The sequence below is a fragment of the Bacillus rossius genome, chromosome 17, assembly GCF_032445375.1.
Source record: "Bacillus rossius redtenbacheri isolate Brsri chromosome 17, Brsri_v3, whole genome shotgun sequence".
NCBI classification, from domain to species: Eukaryota; Metazoa; Arthropoda; class Insecta; order Phasmatodea; family Bacillidae; genus Bacillus; species Bacillus rossius.
Genome location: NC_086344.1, coordinates 38,287,741 through 38,306,910, shown reverse-complemented (window position 1 = coordinate 38,306,910; position 19,170 = coordinate 38,287,741). Strand labels below are relative to the sequence as shown.

General features: G+C 37.3%; 1 protein-coding gene across 6 annotated transcripts in view; it reads right to left on the bottom strand.

Moving 5' to 3' along the window:
* LOC134540860 (uncharacterized) overlaps positions 1-19,170 on the bottom strand; it is a 196,453-nt gene that overhangs the window by 105,007 nt on the left and 72,276 nt on the right. The window contains exon 1 of one of the 6 annotated variants that reach the window (XM_063383870.1): positions 15,623-17,469. The exons of 4 other annotated variants lie outside the window; for them this stretch is intronic. The gene's annotated coding sequence lies outside the window, so the exon portion shown is untranslated. Of the gene's footprint in view, positions 1-15,622; positions 17,470-19,170 lie in introns of those variants that run through there. One more of the 6 variants, XM_063383874.1, reaches the window with a different exon arrangement.

Here is a 19,170-nt window from a genome sequence, read left to right as displayed (position 1 = left end):
TGTGATGCAACCCGCATGCCTGCTGTATCTCACAGTAGCGGGGAACAAACATGCTTGGACAAACACACCGCTTAGAAACACCAAAACTTAGAAACACGACAACACACGCGGATATGTTTTTTTGTTTATTATTTAAATAAGTTGTGACTGTTTTTTTTAAGTTGTGTGTTTCTATAGAGCAAAACAGAGCTATGCTCTCCGGAACATTGTAAAAATAAATAAATTAAAAAAAATAAATAAATAATTTACCTAATTTTTCCCTGATTTTCCAGAATGTGGACATCATTTATAATATTTATAATTCGAAACGTTGGCTATTGTGATTCAAGATGAACATTCGTGCGTTTCAACTGAATAAGCTCGCAGGACATTATTATTTTCAAATTTAAAAAAAAGCTGTGCGGAATGACATATATTGTGATAGTTGTTTAGAGAACCACGCAAAACAAAATATTATGGCGTGTGGCTGTGTCATGGACACGACCGTGTGTTGCACATGAATACCTGTAGCCTACGTGACAGGTGATATTTTCTATACAAAATATAAAATACGCTATTTTTCTTTTTATTTTAACACCATACATATTCATTGTGACTATTTTACACTGATGTTATACACATGAAATCGATAGATTTTGACTAGAGCTAACGAGTTAAACCTAAACGAACGTCGTACTTTTCCGAGTCAAAAGTTATACTAAATGGAAATCTCGAGAAGCAGCAAAATGACCTCAAAATGGGGCGCTTCCCCCTCCACCGCGCGCGATGCGTCACGAGATCTTTGATTCTTTAGCTATCCAGTGGTGTAATTAAATTTCGTCTGTATGTAGATGATAGATATGTAGCTGCAACACCAAACTGTATCCCCCGATATTAGTTTTTTGTATTGCCTCCCACTATGGAAGCAATTTTAAAGACGTATTCACGTATAGAAAAAAAACCATAGCTAAGTGAACATTCGCACGTGTTTAGTTGGACGGTTTGTCAGACGGCATGCCAGCGAGCTGATAGGCTTATCTGCGCGGCGGCCCTGGCACGAGGATAAGCCCGTCTGCAAGTGACCCCCACGCGCTGCAGTTGGCAGTACTGGCCAGCCCACGCTACTCCGACTAGTGATGGGCAGAACGGATCTTTTGGATCAGTTCCGTGAAATGATTCGTTCATCTCGGTCAATTCGATATTTTCTGTGTATGGGATCTGGCTCTTTTATCAGGTGTTGTAACTCGTTCATCCTTTAGAGTATTACGTACGTGTTTTTTGTATTTGAATTTGAACATTGCTAATATATAGGCTATTTACACTCTAGTGACAGTAAAGTGTTTACATGTAGACCAACACATTTAGAGAAAAAAAGACAAAAATTTAATACTACTACTGCGATTCAGTATGAAGAGAAACAAATGAAGTACATTAATTAACCCAAAATGATAAGTGTGAACATTTGTAGTTACTTTCCCTGTTATTTTTAATTCATACGTTTTTTTTTAAGTTTTTTTATTTCCAAATTTGTGAATGTGAAAAAGCAATTTTAAACCACTACTTAACAGTTGACATTTTCAGGTATAGATACTTTTCATGTTACCCTATTTTATTTGATCAGTTATCGTTTGCTCTTGTGAACATGCACACGCTGTGATTACTAATTCTTCAGACTCCTGACGTCATGAATCATTTCACGAACGAATCAGACCGGGCGCGTGGCCGGTTCTCTCATCTCGTTCTCTCCGCGTATTCGTTCTTCCGAATCTTTCAAGGTACCGGCTCTCAAAGAGCCGGTTCTTTACATCGCGAACGAATCGCAAGATTTCGTTCTCTCAAAGATTCGTTCTTTTTGAACGAATCGTTCACGAACGACCCATCACTAACTCCGACCACCCTGACTGGTAAAACAAGCCAGCCACAGCAGTGCCAGTGCAACACCAACCACTGTGTCGTAAATGTAAATAGTGAATAAAGCTGCCAAAATTGTGAATAACCAATATATGTGAACAGTGTTCAAAGTGCAAATGAATTTTTTTTTAAAGGGCATCAGTCATAGGAAGCAAACTTTAGGGAAACAACAAAAATAGTATGCCTGAAAATATAGCTTTACTAAATCATGTTTTACATTTTCCCCTCCTTCATAATGTATGGCACGATTGGGAAACAGTTCGTCCTTAATTTAATGTAAATATAGATTTCTACAGAATTTTGAAAATCATAAAATGATGCCCTTTTAACACAAAAGACAAATTCCTACCAGGAATTAGATCAAAATAACAACATTTACTATGAAATTAATACATGATCTCAAAATACCAATGTAATGTGCCATTAAATATTAAACAGTATAGACATGGTGTATGATAATTTTTCTTTAATAACGTTCACGTTAAGCATCACATTATATAACACTACTCACCATTGTCTTTATCAGACACTGGCCCATCCAAAATGGTCTTTGTACAGTTGAGACTACTCCTCTGGTACATATTGTATCAAGTCTAATGTCACTCACTTTGAGTGCAGAGGAATTTTCAAAACTCATCCTGTATTTTGAATGCATGTAACTACCCACACGATGCTCTGACCGAAGCCCTTCCTACACCAATCATTAGGTCTACGTTTTGTGATCGGGACGAAACATGTAACTGAAAATCGTCAACATGCTGACTGATGCCCTTTCAAAACAAAGCGATTCAAATAATCAATAATGTAATATGATCTTAAGTGCAAGCATGACTTTTTTTTTAAAATTAAATGTACCAATATCGACCCAAAAAACGTTAAAAAGATCTTGAGCAAAAAAAAGCTCTACAAACAATGAAAAGAAAAGGTTTATATATATATATATTCCTTTTTCGTAGTTACTGTATATTTTATCCACTTACTAAACATACATTGTAAACATGTAAAAATTGGCAAAAGGGCACAGTGTGATGGCGTGTCTATGTATGTACTGGAAAGCGATGCAAAGTGCCTCTTATGTGCAAATAAAAATCTATTGAATTGAATGCGTGAGTATGACTATAGGTAGAGAGGGAGGGGGGAAAGGAGTTCAACTGACCTTCCACAACTCTGGGTATAGTGTAGTGATTCAGCTTGCTTCTAATAGTTCGTGTTAGGCACATGATCAATGTAAATAACCCTTAAAATACTCGTATTTATATTCTTTATAATTGTTGCTTTTCACTAAATAAGTAATTCAAGATTTTTATGACATTAAAGGCAATTTTTTTTAATGTCAGTCCTAGCAAGTAATGGAAGCATGCAATCACGTGTACAGTTTTGGATTAACCTTCATCTTAAAACTCTATTTTTAGTATACATATGATTATTATTTAAAGCGATAGAAATCAGAATTCCCATAAACCCTTTTAAAAACCTCAGGTTTGTATGGTTTTGGGCAGACCTAATTTTGATCAATGTAGAAGAATGATACACTAAAATTAGAATTTTAAGAAGAATTCCCTGAAAAAGACAGGTTTCTTGCTAGCACGCGCTCGCAAACAAGAGGTAAGATACTAAAGACGAGTTAAGCTGAAGAAGCAATTACTAACCTTGTTAGAGATCTGCAAACTTAAAAAAATTCCTGCTGTTTTACAAAATGCAAAATAATTGTAAAATAGTCGTGCATAAACCATTGATGAGCAAGAAAACAATTATAAACCTAATGGCTGGGAGTATGCTTAACCCCCCTTAAAAAAAATTAGCTCAAAGAAAGTGTCCAATCGCTAATATTGGCATAAATGGTTTAAATTTGAAATCAATGCTCACTTGTGAATCGCAGAGGAAATTACATTAGGTACTTCCTGTCGCAATGCAGTAGAATCAACCGGTGAAAATCTTCCTTCACCAGATTCTCCTAGGCTAATAAATAAATAAATAAATAAAATATATCAACAGTCATAGGGACTGCCGACAGAAGTGAAAACTCAAAAACTTTGGAATAACTGTTTTCTATTCTAAAATTAATAAGTCTGAATAATTATTTTGCACTTATTTACATCAGATATTGATGTAACATTAATGACATAATGATGATGTTAATCTGACATCATTATGATCTCCCTTAAGTGGATTTTACATACCGATGACTTAGTAATTATCCTCAAGTTTATCGATTAAACCAGGCCTCAAATAATTATAGTATCTAATAATATTTTTAAATGCCTAGTGATTCAGGTTTGAACCCCACTCAGATCCTTTTTTAATTTTTTAAATTAAAATAATAATGAATAACTAAACAAAAAAATTACTAGAGTATTGTAATTATGATAATTTATGAAATCATAATTATTATTAAATTAAAAATATTTGATTAAATTATTAATGTGATTTAAATTTTAAAAAAATAAGACAATAATATCGCTTCACCAGGGATTTGAACCTAGTACTTGACGCTCGCTAATCTTAACCGCTATCAGCAACGCTACGCAACCGATCTACACCTAAACGTATTAGTAACTTCAATAAGTAGTCATAAACCACGCCTCTAAAAACCGCAATGCATTCTGTCGAATATTTAAAAGCAATATATCTTTTAAATTAAGAAAATTGAAATTCTTGATTTCTACTTATTCGGGCGAGGGCTTCAGATTTCAAACCGATTTTCTCAGCTCTCTATACCTCGATTTCTATAAATACCAGTATGATGTCAGCATACCATTTATCCTTACATCACCTTTTTTTGTCACAAGAGATGTCAGTGTTATGTCAAAAATACGTAAAAATCCATTACTCAGCTGTAACTTACCAGTGATGTCAGACGTATGTAGGTCACCTGTTCACTGGGCAATGTACGGTACACACTAATTAAACTTCTCCTCACGCGGTCAATTTAACTGCACTTTCTGACACTACACTACAGCATGTCGGTGACGCGAACCCATAAGTTTAGCCCCTACCAAAAATCGCTCAACGCGGCTAAAGTGTTTTCACTTCAAAATTTCAAATTATATTTTTTTAACACACCACGATTTGAAAACGGACCAAAAAATATTTAAATAATTTTTCCTAGACTCCTAGTGATTGTCCTGAAAATGTGAGATTATGAATTTCTAACAGCTATGAAAGTACTCATGTAAGATTTTAAAAAAAAAGTGGGCCGTATATAATGGAACATGGAAAGTTCATTCCGGTCACTATCTGTATGGAGTTATAAATCTGTGTGGGGCTAGGAGAAATAAATTATTATTTTATACGTTTTAGTCTGTTTGAAAAAGGTAGTGAATTAAAAAGAATTATTTAAATAAAAATTTTCTTTTTTTTTTTAATTGTCATCCAGTTCTGAGATGTTAAGAAAGTTTCAAGTCTCTAGCTCACCGGAAATCGATTACAAAATTTGTACCGAACAGACAAACAAATACAAGAAAGCGATTAAAAAATCTTAATAAAAAGGAATTCAGGCGCCTGGTTCATAAAACTACAAGTTTAAAAGATACAAAGTAATTCTTCTTTAGTAACTAGAAAAAAAAATCTATTAGTCGCAGTTTCATAAAACAAGTCAATATTCCCTGTTACAAGTGAAAATTTTGCAAGTTACTATCTATTAGGCCTACATTTTACAAGCGTAGAGTGATACTGTTTCACAAAGCACCTTGTTATATAACTCACTTGTAAAAACATTATAGGCCTTACATTTCTCACATGTGTCTGGACTTGTTGAAACCATTTACAAGTTGTTTGAGAGGCAGTTTAGTAATATTATTTATATTAAAGCTTTATTAGTATGGTAAAAAATTTTCTTTGTTTAACACTTATACCAATTGAACTTTTAAAAAATTTCATTGAAACGTGTACCTCGTAAACCTGTAAAATTTAAAATTAAATTAAAAACCTTGTAAAATTTACAAAAACAGGCCCCAGAGTATACAGGTAGTACTAACATGTCAAGTCAAATCCAATTAAGAATATTAAATAAACTTTTAAAGAGAAAATTTAACTACAAACATATTTTAATCAGAAGTAAAAAACATTGCAAATACAATAAGACACAATATTTAGGGCCAAATCACGTTGCACTCAAGGTTAAAAATAATAGTTAACATAATTCAACAAAAAAAGTATATATATGTATATATATAAATCTAGAAGTCACACCATGTAACATACTGACAATCAAACCTATAAAAAAACACAAAACTGTTGCAATCGGAACACACGACATTTTACGTTATATATTTATTATTTTCCTGCTATACACTTTATGCACACATACACATTATATTTAAGACTAGTTTGTAGGTTCCACTTGTCTACATTATGTCTACGTGTTGTAGTTTTTACTACATAGCCAAGGTATATATGAAAACCAATAAACTTTATTATCTTAGGTGTTTAAATATTTTGACAGGAAAGTATGTGCACTTTCCTTAATCAGAAACTTCATGCATCAGTTGTACTATTTAGCTCTGCTTCTTAGATGGTGGGTAGAAAGTGGGCGGCGGACTGCTGCAGTAGACGTGGTAGATGGAGTAGTGAAAGCACCGGGCCCAGGACCGCTGCAGTAGACGTGGTAGATATCGGAGTCACAAGCACCGGACCCAGGACTGCTGCAGTAGACGTGGTAGATATCGGAGTCACAAGCACCGGAGCCAGGACTGCTGTAGTAGACGTGGTAGATATCGGAGTCACAAGCACAGGCCCAGGACTGCTGCAGTAGACGTGGTAGATGTAGGAGTCACAAGCACCGGGCCCAGAACTGCTGCAGTAGACGTGGTAGATATCGGAGTCACAAGCACCGGAGACAGGACTGCTGCAGTAGACGTGGTAGATATCGGAGTCACAAGCACCGGGCCCAGAACTGCTGCAGTAGACGTGGTAGATATCGGAGTCACAAGCACCGGACCCAGGACTGCTGCAGTAGACGTGGTAGATATCGGAGTCACAAGCACCGGACCCAGGACTGCTGCAGTAGACGTGGTAGATATCGGAGTCACAAGCACCGGACCCAGGACTGCTGCAGTAGACGTGGTAGATGTCGGAGTCACAAGCACCGGGCCCAGGACTGCTGTAGTAGACGTGGTAGATATCGGAGTCACAAGCACCGGACCCAGGACTGCTGTAGTAGACGTGGTAGATATCGGAGTCACAAGCACCGGACCCAGGACTGCTGTAATAGACGTGGTAGATGTTGGAGTCACAAGCACCGGACCCAGGACTGCTGCAGTAGACGTGGTAGATGTCGGAGTCACAAGCACCGGACCCAGGACTGCTGCAGTAGACGTGGTAGATATCGGAGTCACAAGCACCGGACCCAGGACTGCTGTAGTAGACGTGGTAGATATCGGAGTCACAAGCACCGGACCCAGGACTGCTGTAATAGACGTGGTAGATGTTGGAGTCACAAGCACCGGACCCAGGACTGCTGCAGTAGACGTGGTAGATGTCGGAGTCACAAGCACCGGACCCAGGACTGCTGTAGTAGACGTGGTAGATATCGGAGTCACAAGCACCGGACCCAGGACTGCTGTAATAGACGTGGTAGATGTTGGAGTCACAAGCACCGGACCCAGGACTGCTGCAGTAGACGTGGTAGATGTCGGAGTCACAAGCACCGGACCCAGGACTGCTGTAGTAGACGTGGTAGATATCGGAGTCACAAGCACCGGACCCAAGACTGCTGCAGTAGACGTGGTAGATGTTGGAGTCACAAGCACGGGTCCAGGACTGCTGCAGTAGACGTGGTAGATGTAGGAGTCACAAGCACCGCTGCAGTAGACGTGGTAGATATCGGAGTCACAAGCACCGGGCCCCGCCCAGGGGCCGCGAGAGCAGCTCCACTGAGCGGGGCTATGTCCGCATGCGGGGCGACAGCGAGCTCGCGTCGCCAGTAGCTGCGGCCAGACCGGGGCTAAGGCTTGCTCGCTCCGTCAGTACGTAGGGAACGTTGCCACGATTTCGGCAGTCAAAATAAACTAATTTTCACGAGCTAATTACCAGGGAAAATTTGCAAAATAAAATATATAGGAACTGTTGATTAAAAAAAAAAACACACTGCTTTGAAATTTAAAAAATAGATTTGTTACATATAATCTTACTTATTGCTGTAGTTACAAAAGTTTTACGTTCACTAAGCATTCTTGCTATAAATTTTAATATAAGCATCAAACATAGATTATTAAGTTCGGCAAAGTATTCTAAAATTATTTTTTATTGTAATTGTAGAGTTATAACTAAGGAGATAATTTATAAAGGATCGCTTTAATTTGACTTTAATTTAATAATCAATCAGCAGTTATTTGAGTACTGGAATAATTGCAGTAACGTCGCTGCGTCGAGGAAAATCGCCAAAAGTTCTTTAAAAGTCCTCAATAATAGTCAGTGCGCTGTTCGGGGGGAAAGGCTAACTAGCGCCGTCAGTAGAGCTAATGCCGCGGGACAAGCGAGCACGCGCCGTCAGTACGTCGCCCCGCACGGACCAGTGCGTTGTAAGCCCGATATCTGTGAGTGTCAACTCTCTCTCTCTTTCTCTCTTCTTGTTCTCCTCGAAGCATCTCTCGGAGAGAGGATAGGAGAGAGAAAAAGACTGACTGCTAACCAATCAGAGCCAGAGCCTGTTCCTCTCTCCCATTCTCTGCACCGTTAAGCCAGCTGACACCATCCTCTGAGGGACTGCCTCTGACCACGCATACCTGAAACAAACAACATTGCTAAAATATATATAGTCATTAAATTTAAAAAAAAATCAAAAAGAGTGGAAATCAAGCCAACTAAATAGAGAAAAAGGTTTGTTTGAATTAAAAAAATTTTTTTTTTTATATATAGCGAAACAAATATTTACTTGGTGGAACAAAATATTTTGTTAGTTTAACCAAACTCGGTAAGTAACAAAAATAATTTGTTACACAGAACCAAATATACATTTGAGTTGACAAAATCATTTTGTTGGGTTAACAGAATCTTTCCTACTACAAAATATTTGTTTGAATTAACAAATATATTTATTTCGCCATATATAAACAACTATTTTGATACCGCTTCCAATAAAGGTATAGTACTAAATATTTTGGATTGACATGGCATAGTACTTAGCTTTGGCTACTTGTTGGAGTCAAAATTTTCGAAATGGTGTGGTATTCATGACAACTGAGGTCGCTCGCGTTAAATAATACGTTATTTCTTGCGGTGCGTGCAGACTAGAGCCTGTTAGTAAATCTGTGTTTGCAACACAGTAAAGAAAGTCTGGGATATATGATTTATGTCTTGACATGCAAAAAATTTGGATAAATAGTTCAAATATAATAAATATTATGGAAATTCCAAGATGTAAGATCAGTTTTTAATGATGAAATATTTGGAAAATCAGACGGTAGAACTTAAGTTGTGTGCATTACCCGGAGTTGAAAAATCTGAAAATTAACTTAGGTAAATAGTTTTTGGCCAAAAGTTCCTATCCGACTTCTTTACAATTAACAGATAGCGCAAGGGGACAAAATTTGTAATAAAACTTAAAATTCAAAACTTCTAATAAGTTAGTTAAATTATCGTATGAGTCACCACATAGCAAGGATAACAACACGACAAATACAAGAATTCGACATGGCAGACGTGATTATGAAAGTTAAGGAGAAGGGTTAAGTATCATCAGTTTTCATGTGTTACAAGTGTGTTTGTTAAAAGTAGTAGTTATTACTGAAGAATTAATTAATACTAAACGCCACAGAGTAGACAGTTTGTAGCAGACATTCACTGTTAGCTTCAGGCATTTCAATAAAATTTTTACTATGCTTTAACGAAGGTAAATTTTGAAAATGAAACGACAGAAAAATTTTACTGCATAAAAACTGTTGGGAACCCATGTGGCGTAGTATCATGGGTGCAATAAGTCGTGGAAGTGATGATAATTTCGAAAATTTGAGAGCCTTTTTTCCCTCCAATTATATTACACTATAGGCCCTACTGGTTGCTGTTTGAAAATATTTGTGGCTGATCAACAAATGCAAAGGAGGTATCGAATAAAATTTTTATTAATAGCCTTTAAATTGACTTGATTGAAGCTTGTGGACATACGCCATTGCTAAGCACATGTAGGTCTGTAGAAGAAAACTACAAAAAAACCTAAAAGACAAAAACACAAATTAAGAAAAATAAATTGCTGCTGTCAACAGGATATAAACACCACATAATATTCCATAACAGGAATATGGTCAACAAACAAAGAAAAATGGACTAAGAGAACGAAAAAAAACCCACAAATGATTCTGACGGTTGCCCCAGTGGTTTCACAGCGAGGCATGCATCGTCTGCAGTCCCGGACTATATACTTCGGAATGCGTATAGGATTGTTTTTAAAACCCAGATAGCAACAGAGCCGACAGCACAAAGCCTCCGAAGCGCTCATTAGTTTCTTGGCATTTGTTCAGAGATGGCACAATGCGAGATAACACAGAGAAAAAAAAAAAGATTAGAAGCTATAAATGCATGCGCGATTTCGATAACACACGCATGCAGACTTCAGAAAACAGGCAGTTGGACAAAAGAAACACCAAGACACGATTTTTTTTAAAATGAATAAATAAACTTATCTGTAAAATAGGAAATGAAAAACGCTATATTGGTTTCAGCCTTTAATAGTTGGTAGTTTACAATTTAAGCGGCACGTCATGAGCGGAATGCCTCATGTTTATGAGCAATGAGTCGCACCCACTGTAATCCTGGAGCTGCCGTCACTCCAGCTTGTGGTAAGACCACGAGGCGTACAATCTTTCCTTCTCATATTTTTACACGTGCAAAAAAAAAAGCTATTATGTAGTAATTATAAAATATTCTGTCACTATTAGCTGTTGACAACAAAATAACAATAAAAGTAACTTCAAAAATTTTGTTCTCATTACTAAACGGTTTTTTTAGAGAAAAAAAAATATTGTTACCACACGATGTCTGGCATTGTCTAAATTGACAGAAAAATATTTTGTGGCGGCCACAATTTTTTTTTTTAATTGTTAGTTTTAACAAAATTTGGTAAATCGTGGATGCCGAAAATCATAGTTCAGGATTTGGGTCTATGTCCTGAATGCCGAATGTCTTCTATCCTACTTTTTTATTCTTCAATTTTAAATAAATCCTCAGATAGCCATAGATCAAGCTACAGGCAAGTATTCAATCAGTACCCTTACAATTTCACTGAGTTTTCCGTAGCTCAATATTTCTTGCGAGATGACATAAATCCATCAAACACAAATACTCATCGACACGGATTCCAACCATGCATACATATCATATAGGCCTAATTTATTCTCGCACAATACGAAGTTTGTACTGTTGACATTTCCATCAATGCCATGCAACCAAAGCTGACAGTATTCGACCAGACTTTGAAACAATGCATCATTATAGTACGCTTGGTTACATCATTATTACCTACAAGACATTGCAAATTACTGTTCAAGATCAACGAAAACTTTATTATATAAATTATTGTAAAATATATGAAACCTTATCGTATCTTTGTAAACAAAAAGTAAACATTTCAAACCTTACTTCTCATTGTTGCATTCTTATATTTTAAAATGCATGAGCTCGTGAATGACTTTCGACAATTGATTCATTGGTTTTATTCTCTCTCATGTTTAACTAATGTTTTAAGACACCGTCTTAAAGCGGTTACGTGAACACAAGGACAAGATGGCCGCCAGTTATCCCAGGAAGCCCCTCCGGGCGAGAGTGGTCACTTCAAGGCCACGGACAAGAGAGCGTCACAGGACACACTCGCTACAGTCTGTCTCCCGCTTAGATGGCGAACACTGTTGCCAGACTGATACCACCCCGGCATAAAGGACTTATTTTTGTATACCATCGATAAACATAATAAGTAGGTATTAAAGCATTTTTTTTTAAATTAGTGTCTATTGACTAATCATTTTTGCAGAAAAAATAATTATATGCTAAACACCTATAATTATTACACATGAGAAACTAACTCAAACAATCACTATTAATAGCAAGGCATTCCATGAAAGTACTTAGGTATGGGTAATGCTGAAAAGAGCCAAACTTCTTACAATTAAACGATATAAATAAAATATAAACAAAAATGTCTGAAACCAAGATGGCGTCTTTCAATTGCATTTACTTAGAAATAATAATAATAAAAAATATTTTTGATGAAATACACCAGGGAAATGTATTTCCACAATTACCATTCCAAAATACAATTTTTTTCAGATTAAATAAAAAAAACTTTTCGTTAAATTAAAAAGTTGTGTCTGAAACTGTTGTGTTCTATGGCGTTCAAAGTAAACACCAATTTAAATAAGTAAATACCAATTTAAATGCACACTGCAATCTATAAGGGCGAGACACTGCCACAGCCAGGGGTTAGTTTGGACATCAAGTAGTGTTCCTGCAGAACACATTGTTGGCTGACGTGTACAAGAAAGCTTTTATTCAAATAGTGCAATACACTGTTGCTATAAATGTAGCAGTTGGCAGGGGGAGACGCCAAGAAACGAAGAGAACAATAGAGCCATGTTAGGGTAATCAAGGGGGGGGGGGGGGGGGGGGGGAAATGAACTTGGTTGGACAATTCAGTCATGAACGTTAAACAAGAACCAAAATATTAATATGTGCAGACTAATAACATCATATTTATGAAACATGAACGGTAACTTTTAAAGTGAATTCGTGACGCAATAAACGAAACATTAGCAGTTCAAGATAATAAAAAAATGAAACTCATGTTTTACTTTGGCCTGAAATGGATAATACAACACTTATTAATGAATTCACGTAACAAAAATAAAGAAATTGAAATAATTTATAATTAATAAAATATACTCACATAAACGGTTTCCAACGTATGAGATGCGATTGAAGGATTGGAATTTTGATTTTCGAATAAATTCTTAATATTATTTAACATTAAATGCTACACGACAGCAATTACAATGTTTGATGGTTAAATTTTAAGGAAGAGGATTGCCTTGGTAAACATGGATAGTATAGTTGTCACGGGTGGAGGTTGTGAGAGGTGTGTGAAGACCTGGGATCCAATTGCAGAGGGCTATTTCAAGTCCATCTTGAGCGTACACGAACTGGCAACACTGCAAATAGAGTTCCCGCCAAATTTGCCAAACAGGCTGTTTGTTGGAGCAACAACGTTCTTATAACGAATAGAAGAAATAAACCAAGACAGACTAAACTCATCCTGCTAAATGTAAGGCAGCAGCAAAATAATTTTAGTGACTAATAAAACTATTAGAGACACTAAAAGTATAATTACGCCCCAATGGTTATATTCCCTGTCTCAAGGAAACATGTCGCTCGACAGACGTCATGCCGGACTCCAAATGCCTCGGTGCTCATAAATGTAGCTCATGCCGGCCGCTGGAACCGAACCCAGTACCCCTTTAGCTTGCTGATAAGTACCTACATCTTTTTGCATATACCTATTTACCTGAATTTTATATTAGTATTATATACGGGTAGATTTGCCACGGCGCAAATGAAAACTTCTTTAGCTTTGCTCATTTGTTGAAGATTGATGCTATAGTTAATTTGAAATCTCCAACCGTCACAAAAAAAATTAATTTACGGGAGACTAGAAAATAAAACTTTTGCACAATTAAAAAAACGTTTGATCGCTACAGAGCTACGACTAACACCCTATGGAGCTATTCATATTAATGTAATTTCTTGATAGTGGGCAGGTTTTACGATTGTTAAAATTTCAGTGACCTTACGTGATGTTTCAACATAGCCTATCGCTGACCAGAGCTGAGGATCGCTGGCATAGGTACAGCAACTGTTCGAAGCTAAAGCGTGCATCTTGGAAATTTCTGCGAACTACATTAAGGAAATCAAATATTGGAACGATCGTTAAAAGTATTTTACACTACCGTTTTAAAATGGCGTCTGGAAAAGAAATGCATAGCTACGCGCAAAGGACATGAGGGCAATAAAAGGTTAGTTTTGAAAATACAACGTAACTCAGAAAGGGAGGTAAAACAGATATCATACATGGCTTGAGGATATCTTTATCTATAGGTTACAAAATCACATAAACATTCCCCCCCCCCCCTAAAAACTGTGCCAGCAAGATACCAACAATAGGCAAGGCTAAAAAACAATTATTTAAACTTATTTTGAAGAAATATTTTATGTTCCTTTCTGGAAAAAAAAAATTCAACGCATTTTGCAGTTTTCTCGCACGATGCTTATTTTAGCGCGCTTTTGAGTCTCGTAAGTAGGCCTATACTTTCGTTCCTTCAAACACACAAAAAAAAAAAGACGAGTCAACAATGAGTGCTAACTGCTGTAGTCACAGACACATTTTACACAGTTATGACGCCTTCCCGACTACCAAAATGGCCGCCATGCGCCGTCACACGAAACCAACAATAAAAGCTTAAGTCTACCCAGTTTTTCTGACGTCAAGTGCCGCCTTTCAGTTAGTTATTTTGACCTTAGGCTCATTTCTTTTTATAAACATTTTTAAGCCAAGCATAAACTGCCTATAGGATAAAAAATTTTTTAAATAATTTTCCTTCGTAATATACTTATTTGAAGTTTAATTACGAAATACGTGCACACGGACGGTAAGAAATTTTAATTTATTTGAAACTAAAGATCTTACAACTTTTCCCAGATAAAACGAAAACTTTTTTTTCCCGGTGGACATAAGCCTACGTCGTTTTCAACTAAGGCAGATGACACTAACTAGAGTGATCCTAAAAACTAAATGAACAGACTCTCTACAAGGAATAACTGGAAAAAAAAAAAAAAAAAAAAAAAACGATCTGAAATGTTTCCGGGAACTACAATGCGAGTGTAAAAAAGGCTTGCAGGTATTCGACACATCTCCCAAAATACGCGCCAGACAGTGGCGGAACATTATCGATCGAGAGCCGTGTTCCCTCGCAGCGAGACACGTAGGCAGCGGGCGACCAATCAGCGGCCGCCTTGCTTCCGCGATCAAGGCTCTGTGGAGGGGGGGGGAGGGGGGGGGGGCGCAGGCAAACTAGAAAGTTCTACAAGACTGTCCTAGTGCTAGGGACAGGACAGCAGTAACCATCGAGTTATGGAGAACGAAAAATTTCAACAATGCTCGCATACCGTTCGACTAAAATTACACGTAACTCTATTTCTGACCAAAAAAAAAAGGTATATGAGTGAAATAAAATGAACAATTGGATAAATGTTATTTAAGATAGACGGGTGGGGTGATTGATTCTAAAATGAAAACGCTTCGATTTTAAATTTCTACCATCTTCCCCGGACAAAAAAAAACGCGCGCACATACACACACAACCAACGTATTAGCGTAATTTTTTTTTTATTTACCTGCTACAAATGGCTGATCTCGTTTTAACTGAATTGTTGATCTGTTGTGTGGTCCTTCTCGGGCGCGAGTAGTAAAGGTTAGTATGTGAATACAAGCGTGGCTTACCTGGTTTGGTATAAGGTTTTTTTTTATTTATTTTTTTAAAGGTTTGACAAGTCAAGTATCACCTATTGAGCAAGATACTCACTCGTGTAAATTACACGATCCCACCACCAACAGTTGGGTTCAAACGCTCCAGCTCTTGGAGCTCTTTCGTAAACACTGCTACGAGCGGGGGAAATAAAGCAAAGAATGAAAAGAAGGTATAACCAGCAAAGGTATAAGATGCTGGTTAAAATTGGAAAACCCGTGGCTTACCTGGAGCGACGCAGCTCAGTCAGTCTTGGTCCGCGCCACGCCAGAGACGTGCACAAAATGGCGCGCGGCGGGTCGCGTCGAGCCCTCCGAGGGAGGGGAGGGAGGGGAAGGAGGGGAAGGTAGGAGAGGGAGTGGGGAGGGGGGGCAGGCGGCCACGTCACGCGGACATGTCGCGGCCGCGTGCTGACCGCAGCCACGGCGCATGCGCAGTGGCGCACGACCTGCGCCAACACTACTTCTCGTCCGTATGCCTTCACCCTTCACGGCGGACCATCATAGGCGTGCCAACAGGGGGGCCAGGTGGGCCATGGCTAGGGTTACCAGACACTGATAACAAAAAAGGAGGACATTCACCTCGCAAAAGGAGGACATTTCAATAAAAAGGAGGAATATATATATATATATATATATATATATATATATTTAAAACAAGCCATGAATTAATTACAATGGAGTACGATATGTTACAATGTTTTGGCATTTAATACAGTTTCAGTATAATGAATCAAACAAACTACGCATATACAGCATATTAAAAACACGTGCTTCTGCATGTGCTGCTACCTGTCAAGCTGTCACAGAACTACTTACTAGTGGGGTGACTCTGCGGACAGCACCGCGCGCTTTACTCAGAGTGTAACTGCAGGAATTATCTCACTTTATAAAAATGCCGGACATTTTGATTTTGGAGCATTAAGGAAAATCCGACCGGACGCAAAATAATACATAAAAAGGAGGACATGTCCTCCTTTTGCCGGACGTCAGGTAACCCTAGCCATGCCCCCCCCCCCCCCCCCCTAAAGCTGGGTTTACGATTGATTTCCTTAAGAATTATAACTTAACATCGAGCACACGATTAAGTCAAAACTACATTTTTCCAGTTTATGATTGACATAGAAGTCGTTAATTCCAACCAATTCACAGCACAAAACACATGGTCGGCCATTGTTCGAAATGGAGGAGCAGGTTTGAAATAGGTTATTGACAATAATGGGATATCTATTTTTCGAAATGGATGATGATTACAAATTACAAATAGGATACGAATTCTAACCAAAAATACTACCTCGCTCGGTACAATACCAAGACATAAACTTCCGGCTGAAAGGTTCCGGTTTGTTGTGATTGGTCGCTTCCCTTAAGTCTTAACGAAAAATATAAAATATAACCATTTCTGTTAAGTCTTAAGTCATCATATGGTTCGCACACGACCCGTCAAAATTCACACACGACAATCACAAACCATTCCACTAGTTTACATAGTCATATGGTAAGTACACGACTATGTATTAATTCTTAATTCTTAATTTTCAATCGTAAACCCACCTTAATGTAATCACTTATCGGCATTTTCTCTAATGCGTTCGTTAATATTCGTATATTCCGGGCACTGTGACAATCAAACTGTGTTTCAGTGTTGCAGCATGCTAATTAACAATATCTTTAAACATTTTATCGTTCTGGAAATACAGCCGCCTTAGTTTTTTTTAAAAACACGAGGTCCCTTAAAATGGCCAAACAAAAAAAAATATTTTAAGAGGTTTGTTAAAGTTCTGTTGTCTGAATTGCTGTGTTTCCATTCACTAAAAAGAAGTTCATTTCAAGGTAGATCTGGACCAAGCTATTGGAAATTCGAGGGGGGGAAATGTGTAAGTACACTTTAAACATTGTCTATGAAGAAAAAAAAAACATATTTTCAAGATTGTTAAAACTATACGGATATAAATATTAACTAGTAAACATATCTCGTTGATACTGCACAAAAATATCAACAATCAATGAGTGAATGTATTTAGGCTATTTAACATTCTAAATTCAGCTTCTGATTTAAAAATTTAGCAGCCCCCCCCCCCCCCCCCCCTAATGGAAATGTCTGGGCACACCTAAGCGGACCATCCCGTGTTTTCGGAAACAGAGATTAGATAAAGTTACAGTTGGAGCATAAACACAGTTTGTAGGTATCTCTGCTGAAGCCAGGGGACGTAAGTGGGAAGCAGGTCGCCGCCATATTGTTCCGTGAAGATAATCGCATTTTCTCATAAGTGATGTATGTATGGTGGTTGAAAAGTGCATGGATATTAAACAAATAAAGACTGTTGACTCGAGAGAAATGATTGTGTACAAGAGTATGTAGTAAACTACATTTCTATAATCTACTATAGGTATAAACAAATGTCCACCATCTTCTTACGCGAACAAACTGTGCTCAGAGCTTATGCTCCATCTGTAACTTTCTCTAATCTCTGGTATGCCTTCACCCATCATGGCGGACCGCCCGTGTTTTCAAGAAATGTCTGCGCACTGAATAGTACATTGTCGCTGGAGCTCATATTACCTCACACTCCCTACCTGACAGCAGGGCAGGGCCGTAGCCAGAACGTTATATCAACATGTTTCCTTCATAAATTCGTTTTAAAATAAAATTTATCGTCACACTTAAAAAAAATTTAGTATTTTGGTTTTTATTTAATTAAATACAGACACTTGGAAACACAATTCACTTTGTTTCTGTGTATGATTCATGTCGTGCTTAAATGTGGAGGAAAATTCATTATTGTAGCCCACTAGGTATCACAACAATCCTTCTAAAATAATCTATCTGTAAACTTAAAAAAACTTTATATTTTGTAAATGTTGGCGGCCGAACCCTTTGTCTACGTGCTTGCACGGCAATTTTTTTGAAAACTAGTCGTTCCGAAACACACATCTTGTAAATCTACAAATGAAACAGCGCTCGTCTACACTTTAATTACGATGCTTCTTAAAATGTGTAAAACTGAAGTTGAATAAAACAATAGATATTAAGATACATGCAGATTAAGGAGTAAAAGACGTCGAAACATCATAAACGTGTGTATGTGTGTGTATAAATTAACATCAACACACACACATCTACATTCATAAGCTACATACATCCGTTTCTTTCGTAGGAATTAAGTTAGATGAAATGTTGCTACCTATAGCCTACCTTTAGAAGTTTAATGTATGTTGTACCTATAGATGAAACAATATTCTCTAATAGATGTCCTAAATTGCTTTAAAAATTATGTTATACAATTTTGAGACTTGACTTCACACAATTTTGTGCAAACAAGGTCTATTTTGAAGGCATTCAATAAACACGATGCCACAGTAGGCATTTTCTTTCAAAACTATGCGCTGCATCTGATAACAGGCTCCCAAATGTAGATAAGGTCATTTGACTTAAGTATGCCCCCTAATTTATACACTCTCAACGCGAAACTGTTAAAAATACTGGGAATCAGTGCGATTCCCCTGCATAAATACCTAATTGTTAAAATTGTTCCCGACTCGAAATGTAGCGTTTTCAACCGTTCTCCAGTGAAATCCCAGTGATTCAGAATAGTTAAACAATTTAATATGTCGATTGTACGCAGCTAACATACAAAATAAAATCAACCGAGGCACATTTAAATAGTTTTAAAACATGGTGACTCTACAAACGAGATTATTTTTTATGAACAAGTCCAAACCCAGCAATATCAATCAACGTCGCATAACCTATTTGTAAGTTAATAAAAAAACAT